Source organism: Coptis chinensis, chromosome 4 (genome assembly GCF_015680905.1).
Source record: "Coptis chinensis isolate HL-2020 chromosome 4, ASM1568090v1, whole genome shotgun sequence".
In the NCBI taxonomy this organism is placed as follows: Eukaryota; Viridiplantae; Streptophyta; class Magnoliopsida; order Ranunculales; family Ranunculaceae; genus Coptis; species Coptis chinensis.
In genome coordinates, this window is record NC_141459.1 from 106071285 (window position 1) to 106085623 (window position 14339).

At 36.2% G+C, this 14339-nt stretch overlaps 4 long non-coding RNA genes across 4 annotated transcripts; 3 read left to right on the forward strand and 1 right to left on the reverse strand.

Annotated features, from left to right (window-relative positions):
• The first annotated feature begins 1678 nt into the window (after window positions 1-1678).
• On the forward strand, window positions 1679-4752 carry LOC147506665 (uncharacterized). Its single transcript, XR_015220845.1, has 2 exons — window positions 1679-1757; window positions 4499-4752. It is a non-coding gene; the product is annotated as an uncharacterized LOC147506665 (long non-coding RNA).
• Window positions 4753-8931: 4179 nt separating this feature from the next.
• Window positions 8932-11181, forward strand: LOC147506666 (uncharacterized). The gene is made up of 4 exons (XR_015193853.1): window positions 8932-9447; window positions 9535-9777; window positions 10055-10173; window positions 10933-11181. It is a non-coding gene; the product is annotated as an uncharacterized LOC147506666 (long non-coding RNA).
• A 977-nt stretch (window positions 11182-12158) lies between these two features.
• Window positions 12159-12586, forward strand: LOC147506667 (uncharacterized). Its single transcript, XR_015193857.1, has 2 exons — window positions 12159-12375; window positions 12445-12586. It is a non-coding gene; the product is annotated as an uncharacterized LOC147506667 (long non-coding RNA).
• On the reverse strand, window positions 12495-13676 carry LOC147506668 (uncharacterized). Its single transcript, XR_015193855.1, has 2 exons — window positions 13235-13676; window positions 12495-12813 (listed from the first exon to the last, which is right to left on the reverse strand). It is a non-coding gene; the product is annotated as an uncharacterized LOC147506668 (long non-coding RNA).
• Window positions 13677-14339: the final 663 nt, after the last annotated feature.

Genomic DNA, 14339 nt, shown 5'->3' on the forward strand with positions numbered 1-14339 from the left:
GAACTTACAGCTACAGCAGCTAGCACTTTCTTCTTTTGTTGCCTCATCCTCTTTCACTGTCACGTTCAGTGAAGTAACTCACTACGACCCCAAGAATCTCTCTCTTTTCAGATCGCTTAAGCCTTGCAAATCTTTCGATCTCCCCACGATAACCTCGGTTCATTATAACAATGTCTATCAAAAACATCAAACAACCAAATGTCAAAATCAACAAGAAAAGGAAACAAGAGATCAGCATAAGTACAAACACCAGTACAAACATACCATCAAAATTACAACTCTTAGTTCTCAAACTACTTCCAACCACACAGTAATTCCCCATCAACAACAACGGTCTTTGCTCCCAAGACTCATTGCTAACTCCATCTAGAACAGATGACTTACTCGTCATAGTTTGCAAACTAAAATTGTTCGACCTAGATCGCTTCAAAGTGAAGTGCTTGAGCACATCGTTGAGCCCGATATTGTACTCCCTAGACTCGTTTAACAGATCCTTTAAAAGTCTCCAATAGTTCCCAACGAACTGACATGGAGCCTTCCCACAGAAGTTCAGAACATCACAAGTCAATATAGAGAATGACAAACACAGCCCTGCTCTCAGTTGCCCTATACATACAACGACCCCTCCCTTTATCGGTAGAAAACTACTACTAAATACATTATCTACACCACTCAAGTCGTGTATCTCCAATTCAGGGATATTAATATCAAATCTTCCCCTCACATCTTCAAAACTTCTGACTGCACTCCTATCAACAATCCTAGGAAGTAAACTACTAGAAGAAGACCCATCCTCTACATCATTGCCACTCGAAATGGCAACGACAGATCTAGAAACCTCTTCATCTATCATGTTTTCAGATCCTAGTGATCTCTCTATCACCTCATCAGAACGTGTGTCATCAGAATCAAACATTCTCTCCTTTCTATTTTACAAAATCCTTATGTATGCCTACTAAACAGAATAAAAGTGAAATAAAAATGGCAAAAAGCACTAATTTGAGCACTTAACGTTCTCAAATATCTCAAGAAAATGAAGCAAGATGATACTCTTCAGTTAAACCGTCTTATACAAACCACCCGTTCGGTTCCCAACGCAAGCCATCATTACGTTGAACCCTAAATCGACACATCTTCTTATGCCTTGTCTTTCCAAGTATGTGATATTTTCACCCGCCCTAAAATGAGGCGGTTACTAATCATATTTAAACCTGCCCACGCCCTCGCATGTGCAATACACGTGCCACCGTTCTCTATCAGTAGATCGCTCTTCTGTTTTAAGCAACCTACTGAGAGGGGGTTGCGTGAGGGAGTAATATCCACATCCAATGGATATCAGACACGTGTCCAGCACATACAGGGCTGCCAACCGATCTCCTTCACTTACATCTCTAGGTCGCTTGGACACAACCCTCCATGCCAGATCGCTTCACAATAACTCGAACCAATGGCACGACCTCTGCATAGAGTTCGTGTAATGCCCGTATTTTTAAATACGTATTTTTCTATTTATTAATTAATTAAATTATTTTATTTTCAAAATTCGTCGGATCGGACTCGGGATACGTGGGCCTGGTTTTGGTCCCGAGTCGATGTTGGGCTTGGGTTTCGGACCCAAGTATATAAACACATTTTTCTAGAGAATAGGGTTTTAAAAATAATAAAATAATGAAAATGGGGGAGAGAGAGAAGCTGGTTTGCTGGAGGGTGGAGCGCGACGAATCGGGCTAGGAGGATTCGTCGAGCTGTTCATACAGGTGAGTAGCTATTTTGCTATTTCACCGGATTTGTAGTTTACACACATCGGCGTATATTGTTTCGTTTTTTTACTGTTCATTATCCTGTTGTATTGGAATTCGTGCTATTTGTGTTATTAAATTTTATTAAATTCGGATTTGTATTAAACTGTCCAAACTTTGTGAGTTGGGTAAACTGTCGAAGCTTCGACAGAGCATCAATGGCGTCGCCCAACAGTTGAACGAAATCATATTTGGCTTGTGTGAACTTTCTTCTTGTTGTGGATTGGTTGCTTGGATGAGGTGGGTTTAAAATCGGTTGTGAGGGATTCGTTTCCGACGGCAAGGCCCATGGCGTCGTCGCGATTCGGTGGATGGGGAAGTGTATGGTTTTTGGCCGGAGGGCGCCGAGTTTGAAATGGGGGTCGTGTGTGGTGCCGTGGGGAGGAGGCTGAGCCCAAACCTCCTCCCTCAGAAAAAAAACGCGTCATTCTTGTCATCGGGTTGTAACTTTTGTAATTTTGTTTGGTTGGTTTTGTTGGTTTGAGGAATCGTTGGTGGTGGTTGTTTGATTGAGTGTGTTTGAGTGTGTGAGGGCTGAAAATGGTGGCGGTTGGAAGCTTGAAAACAAGCTTTAATGGAGGTCGATTTTTGTAGATCTAGTTTTTTGAAGAAGATATATATTGATTGATTTGGGGTTTTCGATTTTATTAATGTTGTTTGTTTTGTGTGGGGATCAAAACCGACGGAGGAGGAGATGAGTGGTGGTCGATTTGGTGGTGGTGGAGGAGAGAAGTTTGGGGAAGAAGATGAATAAAGAACCGATTTGGGCTTGGGCCAAATCGGTTGAAAAAATCTATTTTATGTGGGCGGTTCTATTTATTTGGTTGGGCCCGATTTTAAGTTATTTTTGGACCAGTTTAATTAAGTTTAGTCTGGGCCCAGTTTAAGTAAGTTTTGGGACCAGTTCTAATTTTTGTAATTGTGGGCCGAACCCATTTGTATTTTTGGATCAGTTTAATTAAGTTTTGTTTGGGCCTTTTCCAATTATGTTTTGGGCCAGTTCAGTATAAGTTTTTGGGCCCGTTTCTAATATAGCTTGGGACCAGTCTATTGGACTTAAAATAGATCTATTTGGGTTTTTCCAATGTTTAGACTTTCGGGTTTTAAGGTTTGGGCTTGGCCAGTTGGGTCCGAACCATCACCTATAAGCCCATGAGCTATGCACATTGACCTTTGCCCTTAGCCATGAACCATGGCTATGACCCTGAACCTGTCGAACACGGAAACGACAGTTTGACTTTGACCATGGTATGTTGACTTTGACCATGGCATGTTGACTTTGACCATGCCAGTTTGACTTTGACCATGACGTGTTGACTTTGACAGTTGACCATTGACTTTGACCGTTGACTGTGGAATGTTGACTGTTTTCCAGTTTTTCACATATTTGATTATATGGACTAATATAGTAATAAAATATTGTCGAACATTATATAACGTTGTTTGTCATTATCTAATTATGATTTGACGTGAGTAGTGTGTAAAGCATATATATATTGGGCTTTGATTGTGGATTGTATACTGTATAATTGTGCTACATTTTATGTTGTAAATTGTATGGACAAATTAAATGTAGAAATGCTGTGGAAGCTGATATAAATTTAGTTGTCATTATCTAATTAAGATTTGACGTGAGTAGTGTGTAAAGCAGATATATGTTGGGATATATATATTAAATGGAATAGTTTTGGAGACATAAATGTATAAATACTCCATTATTATATATGTGAGATGCTACTATGAGGTAGCATAGTATTGGTGAATATTTGCCCACGGGAGTGTGGTGTAGTGCAATAATATATTGGCACGTGAAAGTATGAAAATAGTTATGAGATATATTGAGATATTTCTATATATTGTGGCTTTAGTGCAATAAGGTAATTGACCATGACATTGATATAATTGATTTATTATGAGTCATTAATGTATGACACTTGAATAAATTACGAACGAAAATCCTAGAACCTAGCTACCACAACTCATGTGATTGGCCCTTCCGGGCGTTTCGGTTAATCCGAATGGCCTTCGGCGCCCTTCCGGCGTTCAAGTAAATTTGAATGGCCCTCTGGCGAGCCCGAATAGTGGCTTGATTATTCCGTTCGCAAAATAGAACGATGATGCTAATATTTTATGCGAATAGTGGCATTACTTACATAATTGCTTCCTTGTGAGGATTTACCTGGTGTGCGGCATCCCGCTCAGGGTGGTTACGCACGGAGTGGTTCATTATGTAAGGGGAGGCATGTGGATATACATGTTCGGCGTTGGGTAGCGATTGTGGTAGCCAGGGAAACTAGGTAAGACATAGATACGACGTGATTTTAGGGACACGCAAAGAAAGCCTGAAATAATCTAATTATGGTAATATGTTTGGTTGGTTATTTGTTTAGTTATAACCTAAAAGCCTCACGATGGAGGAACTACATGCCTTATTTATGATCGCGATAGTTTGTTGTGTGGTTAGTGGGAAGTTAAGGCGCCTCAGTGGAGGAACTACCTGCCTTAATTATTGTACTTGAGTATGTTATATTAGTCGTTGAAAGTTAAGGCGCCTCGGTGGATGAACTAACTGTCGTATGGTTTGTGTATATATATGTATAGTATATGTTGTATTTTAGGGCTACTCACACCAGCATTGTTTATAATGCTGACCCGATTTGCATGTTTGCTTATCGGGTGTGTTCATTCAATGAACATAGTTGATAAGTTTTGACAGTTTTAGTGTTGAAGAAGAGTGGTTGCTGCTTGTGGTTTGCGTTAGCGTTGCATCTCAGGATCTGTTTTGTTTTCCCTTGAGGTGATATAGATTTTCGGTCTAGACAATGTTTTTTGTATATTTCATTTGTAATTTTAAATAAAGAGTTATTGGAAAGAGATTTGTAACTTAATCTTATTTGTGAAGTTTTGTAATGAAGAGGACATTTGTATAATAGAAATTTTTATTGGTTTTTAATTATCCGCATATTTTAAACTGTTTATGGGTTTTTGGAAGTTGAGAGTGCGTCACACCTCGGAGATCGAAGATTCGGGGACAAATAATGTTTTTCATTGCGCCGATTGGGGGGTGATGGCGTCATCCCCTCGTTCGTCTTGCACAACAACCTCCGGAAGGTCCACATTCGCTCATATTGTAACGGACAGTAACGTATGCCACAACTAGCATCATCAAGACCGGAGCTTCAGATGCGCACTCTATTACTCTACCGCGGCTTGCCTTCATGGCTCATTAAATGTCATAAAGTCGCGGAACTTGAACTCGACGAGGGAGAAGAGGAAGCGCGGGCAAGTTGCCTATATGAAGAGAAAAGGAACTACGTCTGACTTGATTCAAGTTTGGCTAAAGAACTTGATACGTAGGCAATTCGCATCCAACACGAACTCAGTCAAACTCACACCATATCTCTATCTCCTTTAATCACTAAACCTGTAAGGCTATCCCAAATCAAGCCTTTACACCTACCTGGACAATTATATTGCACATCCATTATCCATAATCCGGACTGTGTTACAAAAAATTTCTAAGTGGCATGATATGGAGGAATTCGATCATTGTATACCACAAATGTTTGAACTGACAAATACTGAAATCAACTTAAACATATACAGAAATTAAGTTCACTTAAGAAGGTGCCTTTGTTTATATTTTTCATATCTTGTAACAACCACTTAACTTCGTATATTACTTGAAGGTTAAGTTACTTGAACTGAAAGTAAACCATGTTCCAAAGATACCATGGTATTGGCTTCCTTTTGTTGGTGATGTCGGCAAGAAGTGAAGAAAAGAGTCGAGTGAACTCTCATGCTCCCCGATGCCCATATAAGGACATCAAGTCCATATCTAATATTCTAATTAATAGCATCCACTCTCTGTTGTAGCGGTGATGGAAGCTTGTCAGGTCCTCCCCGAGTAAGCTTTGTATAACTATTTGTTAAAAATTTATTATTTCATTTATATTATCTTTTTTCTAAAATAAATCTTTGTAATGGTTATCCCAATTTTTTTATTTTACAATGGTTATTCTTCGATTTGTATAGCCAATATCCCAACTTATCACTCCCAAATGTGCATTTTATTACCTTTACATTCTTGACATTCTGACCGCTTCTTACACATAATAAACAAACAACTCATAGCTTTTACTATATTTTGTAGGTTACATGCCAATTCAGACCACTTATCATAAAAGATGCATTCTAGCACCAAAAGGAGCTTATGTAACACTTTTTATAAGGACTTAAGTTGCTATGGAAAAGTGGTGAAAAAAAAGTCAAAATCAAAGTCAAAGGTCAAGGACTCAAACCCGGAAGACGGAAAGTCATGTCCTTAACTCAGAAGACTAGAGATGGATGACCTTGTCACAAAAGAAGACTTGCTCAAGAAAAAAGAGAAAAAGCAAAAGCATAAAACAAAAATGAAAAGTAAATAGCAAAGTAGTGAGGTGTCTTGATTTTAGAGGGAGCGGGCAAATTAATCATTGTAAAAAGGTGTAGTATATAAACCAAAAGTAGAGAAGAGGGAAAACACACCTAGAGAGCTAGTCTAGTGTCATTAGAAGTAGTGTAATTTTCATTTTCAAGTCATTTTAATTCAAGTCTTTTTATTTCTTTTATATACTTTATTGCATTTTCCATTTTCATGTCTTAAAGCTTAAAACTTTATTCAAGTTCCAACTTTTAATCAATCTTTAATCAATCAATCTCAAGTTTTCCACCATAGAGTCTTCTTTTTATGCTTGTTAAATCAATCAAATGCAAATATTTCTATAACATCTTGCTTTCATTCACTACTAAAAAAAGAACCTATTATGACGACTATTTTTTTTCTATCTTGACGGTTTTGTCTAAAACCATCAAGATAAGTGTCTTGGTGATATTTTTATGGCGGTTGTTGCTAAATAGTTACGAGTGTAAGACAGGCGTCATAAAAATATTAAGCTTTTCTGACGGATTTTCTGAAAATGTCAAGTTCGCTATATACTAAACCGTTAAGAAAAGCTCCTTAAGGCTCTGTTTGGCAGTGTGAATAGAGTGTCTATATTCAGGAATTGGTGATGTGGCAGTCATGTTTATCTTGTATAGGTGTTTGGTCTGTCTAAAAAGTGGATACTCTAGTAAGCCCCTTGAATTGCGGGAACACAAAAGTGTGGATAAGCAAATCCAAAGGAAAAGTCCAGATTCGCTAAAATGTGTTTTCTATCCATGAGAGAGAAAATAATAAAAACACATAAAGAATGTTCTCCCTATCTCTTTCTCCTCCTCCTCCCTCTCTCTTTCATGGGAATCTTATTAATGGAACTATAAATCTTATGTATTTTTTTTTTCTCTCCACCTTTTTTATTTTCTCACATTAAACCTTTTTTTTTTCCTCCAAAAAGTAGTGTTTAAATCTTCACATTATTAATCAAATTGGTTTTTTTTTTTTTTTTTGGGATGTTTTTTGTATAAATCAATTGGGTGCTTATGTATTCAATATTTAATTAGAGTTTTTTTCCCTTTTATTTGTTTATTAGTTTTTATTTGTTTTTAAGTTTTTATTTGCAAATTTTGTATATGATTTTTTTTAGTTTTTTTTTTTTTTTTTTTTTTTTTTTGTATGATATAAAAAATGAGTATATAGGTGTGAATGTCAACCAAACAGTAGCCAAGTAAAACATGTGATAGGATAAGAGGCAGACACACAAGTACTCCATCTCATGACTTGTATCACCTAATCATAGTTAAGTAATACAATATCTCTTGCAGCCAAACAGAGCCTAAAAGATTTTTATGACTATTCTGTGTGAAGCGTCTTTATTTATTTTCTAATTTTTGACCGGTCCAGAAGAAGTGGCAATATATATTTCCTCTCTTTACAGAATTTTTCATTTTTGGGACTTACTAAAGCGTCAAGACCCAGGACAGTTCGGAACTTCGGATAATCTCTTTGATAAAGTGAAAGAGATTAATAAAGTTTTATCCACAGTAAATCGTGGACCTCTGTTCTACTAGGGCAGTAAGAAAAGTTTAAGCGAGGGTATTTCTTAATCCAAACTCTTGTAAAGAAACAACATCCCAATCGACCTCTTCCTGAAACCTTTTTTTTCATTTTCCTCTCAAACTCTCAAGTACATGAAATCCTAATTCCATCCATCTGATCATTTCCTTCATTTGCTCATTTGGTTCTGAACTTGAATTGATGATATCGCAATCGACCACTGGTGAAGTTGAGAAGTATATCCTCGTGAAATGTAGAGAATACATCATCTTCTTCTTAATCGTCTATTCGCTGAACCGAACTCCTCTGCGGATTCGAGAAAAAAGGTGCCTTTTTTGTTCTTATTGTTTTTTCTAATCTATTTTTTTTGTCTCTATTGTGTATTAAACTTCCCCTGTTTATTATCTTCAATTCTGACCAACTATGTTAACACCTTTAATTTCACCGGGCCTGCATCAACAAGAAGGGAAAAAAAATCGGCATCCCCTGTTCTGAATTCGTTGGCTTTCTTTTTTTCAGGAGAAAGAATAGTAACTTGACAAGGGAGCAGCAGTGATATTACTTATCATATCAACCAGTGATTAAATCCCTCAATCTAGTTTTCTTTCTGATAACTATTATATTGCAATGAATAGTTTGTTTTTTACTCTGCTTGGGGTCTCTACGCAAGTGCATATGAACTGTTTGAATAAACTTGTAATAGAAATATGCCTGGGTGTTGTCCTCTCATATTCTAATTATAATTCACATTAGACTAGCTAGTACTACTCAATGTTACATTATATATCATTGTTCTTTTACTATTGAATTGTGTATATGATGTGGAATGATTCTTTGAATTGGTCTTGCCAAGGTTATTAAGTCCAAAGAAATCTAATGACAATGGAAGTAACCAAGTTCTCAATTGGATTAAACTAGAAAACCAAAGCTATAGCGAAGGTACTTTGCACACTGCACTAATGTAGTTTATATTTAATTATATTAAACATTCAGGTGGTTCAAATTATTGTTTGATTACATGACTAGGTTGGGTAGTGATTGAAAGTTTGGTACTGGTGGTGTGTATTTGGTGAGTTGCCAGTGAGGTGAAGAGGGGAAATAGGGTCATGTACGTAGAGAACACAATTAGGGTGTGTTTGTTAAATTTTACTATGGAATGTAATGGAAAGGAAATAATTGTAAATGGTATGTGTTTGGTAAACTGGGGAAAAGAAAGTAAAAACTGGGGAAATGAATAATCATGTTTGTTTGCAAAAGCTATGGAAATGAATAATTGTACTGTTAGGTGTGCTAGTAGTAAGTCCCTAGCTATCTATTTCCTTTCCTTTCCACAAAATTTTTAGGGGTTAGCTAAGGACACAAAACCTTTTCCATTTCCATGATTTTGTTTCCATATAGAAAAGCCCATTTCTTCTCTATGCGTAAACAAACGCCTTAAAAACTATGGAAAAGGTGGACCACTCTTATTTTCCTTTCCTTTCCATAGTGTTTCCATCATAACAAACACACTCTTAGAAAAGAAGTGGGTCAAATGGGTGCTGATCTAGTGGTGCTGGTTCAAGTGTAAATGATGCCCATTCAGTTCTTCTTGACGAGGAGGAATTTGAAAAGGCTTCAGCAACATTTGACTATGATGAGAGTTATATGAATCCAGCTGAAGAGCTTGGTTTGATGGTAATTAGATGATTGAGAAAAATTGGAATTGTACCATTAATATTGATGCTTAAACCTTTATATTGATTTTCGGCTGGCGATTCTCAGGATGGGGGTGCAGAAGAAAGGATATTATTCCTTCAGCTCCTCAAAGATCTCTTCCTTTTGTAAAGTGATCATCTTTTGCTGAGGGCAATGAGATGGCTAACAACTCAAAGCCATCCAAGGTTGCATGGCATTCAGAGAAAGGCTACACTTTGGAAGAATTGCCACCTAGCTTAATGGGTAAACTGCTAGTTTACAAGAGCGCGTGGCATGACTATACTGAAGCTTGGAGACCACCTTTACGACGTAAGTGACATCCATACTGATATATTTGTCTGGTTGGGAATTCTAATCAATGTCAGTTGTTTATATAAGATTGACGTTTTCACTTTTCTCCATCTCACCCCTATAATGCAATATAGGTGTTTCTTGGTTTATCTTTAGAGAACGGGTTGCACATCACTATGTAGCTATATTTGAATTATATGAATCTCAACATAGTTTGATTAATTATGGTTTGTATAATCTATGTATTTTAAATCATGGTGGCAGCATTAATTTTGTTTTCTAACTTAATCTGCAGGTTGGCCTTTTATTGGTGAGAAAGTGGGTTCTTTTGTTGATAGATGTGGAAACCATATTGAGATGGGACTTCATGTTATCTTTGGTTGCTACAATAACCTTTTCCGCTTGTTGAAAAAGGTAAAGCCTCTCATTCAACATTTTTTTTTTGCTAGGTAAGTATCTCATTCAGTTTGTTTTTCATGGCTAATATTTAACATGTAACATCCATCACGACAGATGTCGTGTTGCTTCCTTTATATTTTGTGTTTGCTTCGCATGATTGGTATCTCATACAGTTGCATTGCGCAATGAAACCATGACCGCATGATAGTTCTAGACAATGTGAGTTTCAATATTGTTTGTCTTGAATAGTGGGGTAGCCTAGTCAGGTGGTTTCTACACTTAAGGGTTGGTTAGGGTGGTCTTTGGGCTCTTTCTTACCATTTACCAAACTACCAATCGGAAAATAAAAAAAATTCCCATTTCATCTAGTTCCATTTCTGTGGAGGTGATTTCTGTGGATTACCATTTACTTTTGATCTCGCCAAGCCAAAGGCATGTGTATGTGTTGCGAAAATAGTATTTTGTTTTTCTTTTGTTTGCTTTGAGGTATGGGATGACTTTAGCAAAGATTTGTGCTATGACCCTTGCATTTGTGGGTCTTTTTTGTTTTCAGCTCTCCGACAACCATGTACAATGTATAATTGTAGTAGTGTATATCTTGAACCACAGTCCATTTGCATTGTAGGTATTTTCATTTTTTTTTCCTTCCGTTGTGAGAACTAGGTCCATCGCATTGTTCCTCTCATGCCATATATAAAATAGCTTGTTTTTTGTCAGTGGCTTGAGCTTTTGGTAGCAAATTTACTAATAATATTTCTTTACTTTGTTTCTTAGGTTTGACAACGTTCAATCGATCGATGGATAATACTTAATTTGTTGATGATGGAGTTGATTAGAATGATTTTTAGTTTGGTTGAATGTGTTATCAAATAAATGTATCTAGTATTTTTCAATGATGTTGAAAGGATAATAATTTGCTATTTTTTCTTGTTGAATAAATTGATGTAAGGAATAAGTATTTTCGAATGGTTTGAAAATATATGGGGTTGAAATTACTCTGGATGTTCTAATTTTATTTTTGAGAATTTTATAGTTGTTTTATTGGTGAAATAAGTTTACAGGTTAGGAATTGAATTACAGGTTATGTAGTATTTTTGGTAGGAAAAATATAATAATAATATATTTAAAAAAATAAAAATAAAAATTAGATGACGGTTTTAGAAGAACTGTCATAGTGTAAACTATTTCTTCACGTATTTTGTTTAATAAAATGACGGTTCAACAGTAGTCAATGACGGTTCTAACTATAATTTATGACGGTTACATATGAGGCGTCATAATCAAATTTACCTACTATGGCGTTTTAAAGGTTAATATATGTCATAATAGGAGGAACTTTTAAGACGCCTTTCTATGAACTATCATAACTTTAATGACGGTTTTGGTTGACTTTTTATGACACCCTCAGTAATGACGGCTAGTTTTTCAATTAGAAAGTGTCATGATATATATTTCCTGACAGCTAAAAGTTGTCATAAAAAGCCCCTTTTTTAGTAGTGATTCATTCAACCCAACTAAAGCAAGTTATACTCAATCAATGAGTATAACTTGCCCATTAGGATATAAAAAACCACACCATTTACATACAAGTTCTTGAATCCAATAACTTTAGTTTCCATGTTTTGATCATTTCCTTTAGATAACTAGTGTTTTCAATATCTTTTTACTACAAACAACTAACTTAAGAAAAGCTAGAGTAAATCTTAGAACAAGAAGTTTAGTTAGTTCTTTCATCCTTCCTTCCCAACTAGGTTTATGTGGACAATGACAACCCAAAACCTCTATTACTCACCCAATACTACTAAAGTCTAAAACTTACTAAAAACGTTCTTTCTGCAAATTTCTTCGTGCATGATTGACACTATCTAGCTAGTTAATAGCGACTGAAAATGAAAGGATCTGTCTCACTTATAGTGTGTCTCCTACCCAGCCAATTAATTGCAAATCCATTATCCGTAATCCAGACTGTTACAATTTTTTTCCAAGTGGCATGATATGGAGGAATTCATTGTATACCGAGATGCTTGGACTGAGTAATACTGAAATCAACTTAAGCATGTACATAAATTAAGTTCACTTAAGAAGGTGCCTTTGTTTCTGTTTTTCATATCTTGTAACAACCACGAACTCGTACACATCTGAGTGCTTACATTTCACATATTTTATGTCCTTCAATTCAATAATGCTAAAATTTATATATTCCGGGAAGTATCATCTGTCTTGCAAGTTGCAAGTATCTTTCTTTCAATGTCATGTTATATTCTTGCATATAAACTCTTGTTGTAGACACGAAGAAAAATATATAAAATTCAACGGAATTAAAGTTGCACTCCATGTAGAATATATATATATATATATATATAACATTTTATCTCTGCATATTACAATCATAAAATCAGAAACAACATATTACGAGCTCAAACTAATAAGACTCAAGCTTTGTCGCAACTGCTGTTATTCGAGTCTACACAGTGAGTATATTCATATATATCACACTAGGGACCCATACGTATGTATACTAGTCTTTCTAGTTATGGGGTTTGGTTTCGGATACAACATCCATAGGTTCTCCAACGTAACTGCAGCAACGGCGACAGCCATGTAGGCTCCTACAAGGGCCTCCATACTTAGCATCCTCAAAACTCACCTTGTTCTCTGCAAACGAAATAGCAGGGGAGTTGTCAGTGTCTACGATTGTATTGCTTAATATAAAATCTTTAACGGATAATGTATGTACTGTGATGAAATTCCGAGAATGAATATATAACTTAGTTAAGATTTAAGAGCTATTACATAGTACATACTACTAGAAGGTGGACATTTCAGGTATGCTAGGAGCCTAGGAGCTAGGTAGGCCGCCAAGCACTTTGTCTTTCAGTGAGCCAGTAAGGTATATGTATGTACTATGTTACTGTGTACGCAGCTCAAGTCACTATTGTGTTGCAAATGTATCTAATAGCTATATTGCTAGCCTCGTAGATGTACATATTTTAACATCATAGAACTTTCAAAAACTTGGTACAAAACGCGGTAATTAGTTTAATTAATATATCACGTATATAATAATCAGACTCACTAGCTTGAGCCTCAGCTGCTGCTACTTCAGAAGAAATCAGAAGACCAACAGTTAGGAGGAATCCCATAACAAAAAAAGCTTTCAAATGAGACATTTTTCTTGAAACGTGAAAGACAATAGGAATTTGGATGAGAAGTAGAGTATGTGTAGTGTGCTCCTAATTTATAGAAAATTGAATATGGGATGAATGACTCACCATGTGACGTGAGGATGATGGAATCAATCTGTCATCCACTTGTGAGTTTGTGAAATAAAATGGGTGTGTTTGCAAAAGCTATGGAAATGAATAATTGTATTATTGGGACATGGGTGTATTAGCACTAAGTCCCTAGCTATCTATTTCCTTTCCTTTCCTTTCCACAAAAATTTCAGGGGTTAGCTAAGGACACAACCTTTTCCATTTCCATAATTTTGTTTCTATATGGAAAAGCCCATTTCCTTTCCATAGGTAAACAAACGCCTTAAAAACTATGGAAAAGGTAGACCACTCTTATTTTCCTTTTCTTTCCATAGTGTTTCCATTAGAACAAACACACCCATAATTTATATCTTGTGGGCCTCCCAGTCAGGGAATTATCAAAACTCAAGACCATAAGAATACATGTGCGTGATAATCTGGACTAAGTAGTGAAGTTACACTTGTCAATGCCATATGATCAGATAGATTGAAATGGATTCTGATTGAATTAGACATGGTTATATCTTGCCGACATCCTGATCAATTGAAGTAATTTCATGATTTTGTTTATAAGAAAAATGTCAGTAGAAACCTTGGGTTGACGCAGCCCTCAAGCATTATCGGAAAAAAAAAGACGCGGCCCTCAACTCCCCGACCTTGATTGCTTAACACGTGTATGTGTGAAAATGGGATACTTGTCTATCCTGTGTGATAATGAGAGGGGAGAGTGAGAAATAATAATCGAACCAGAAAAGAAGTTGGGGAAAGAAATAGATGGAGAATACGAAGAAACAGCCAAGATGAGAGCATTAACGACGAAGAAATAATTTTCCATTACATTATCGAAAATGCTAGCGGGATAGCTACTTGAAGGTTAAGTTACTTGAATCCGAGTAAACCATGTTCCAAAGATACCATGGTATTGGC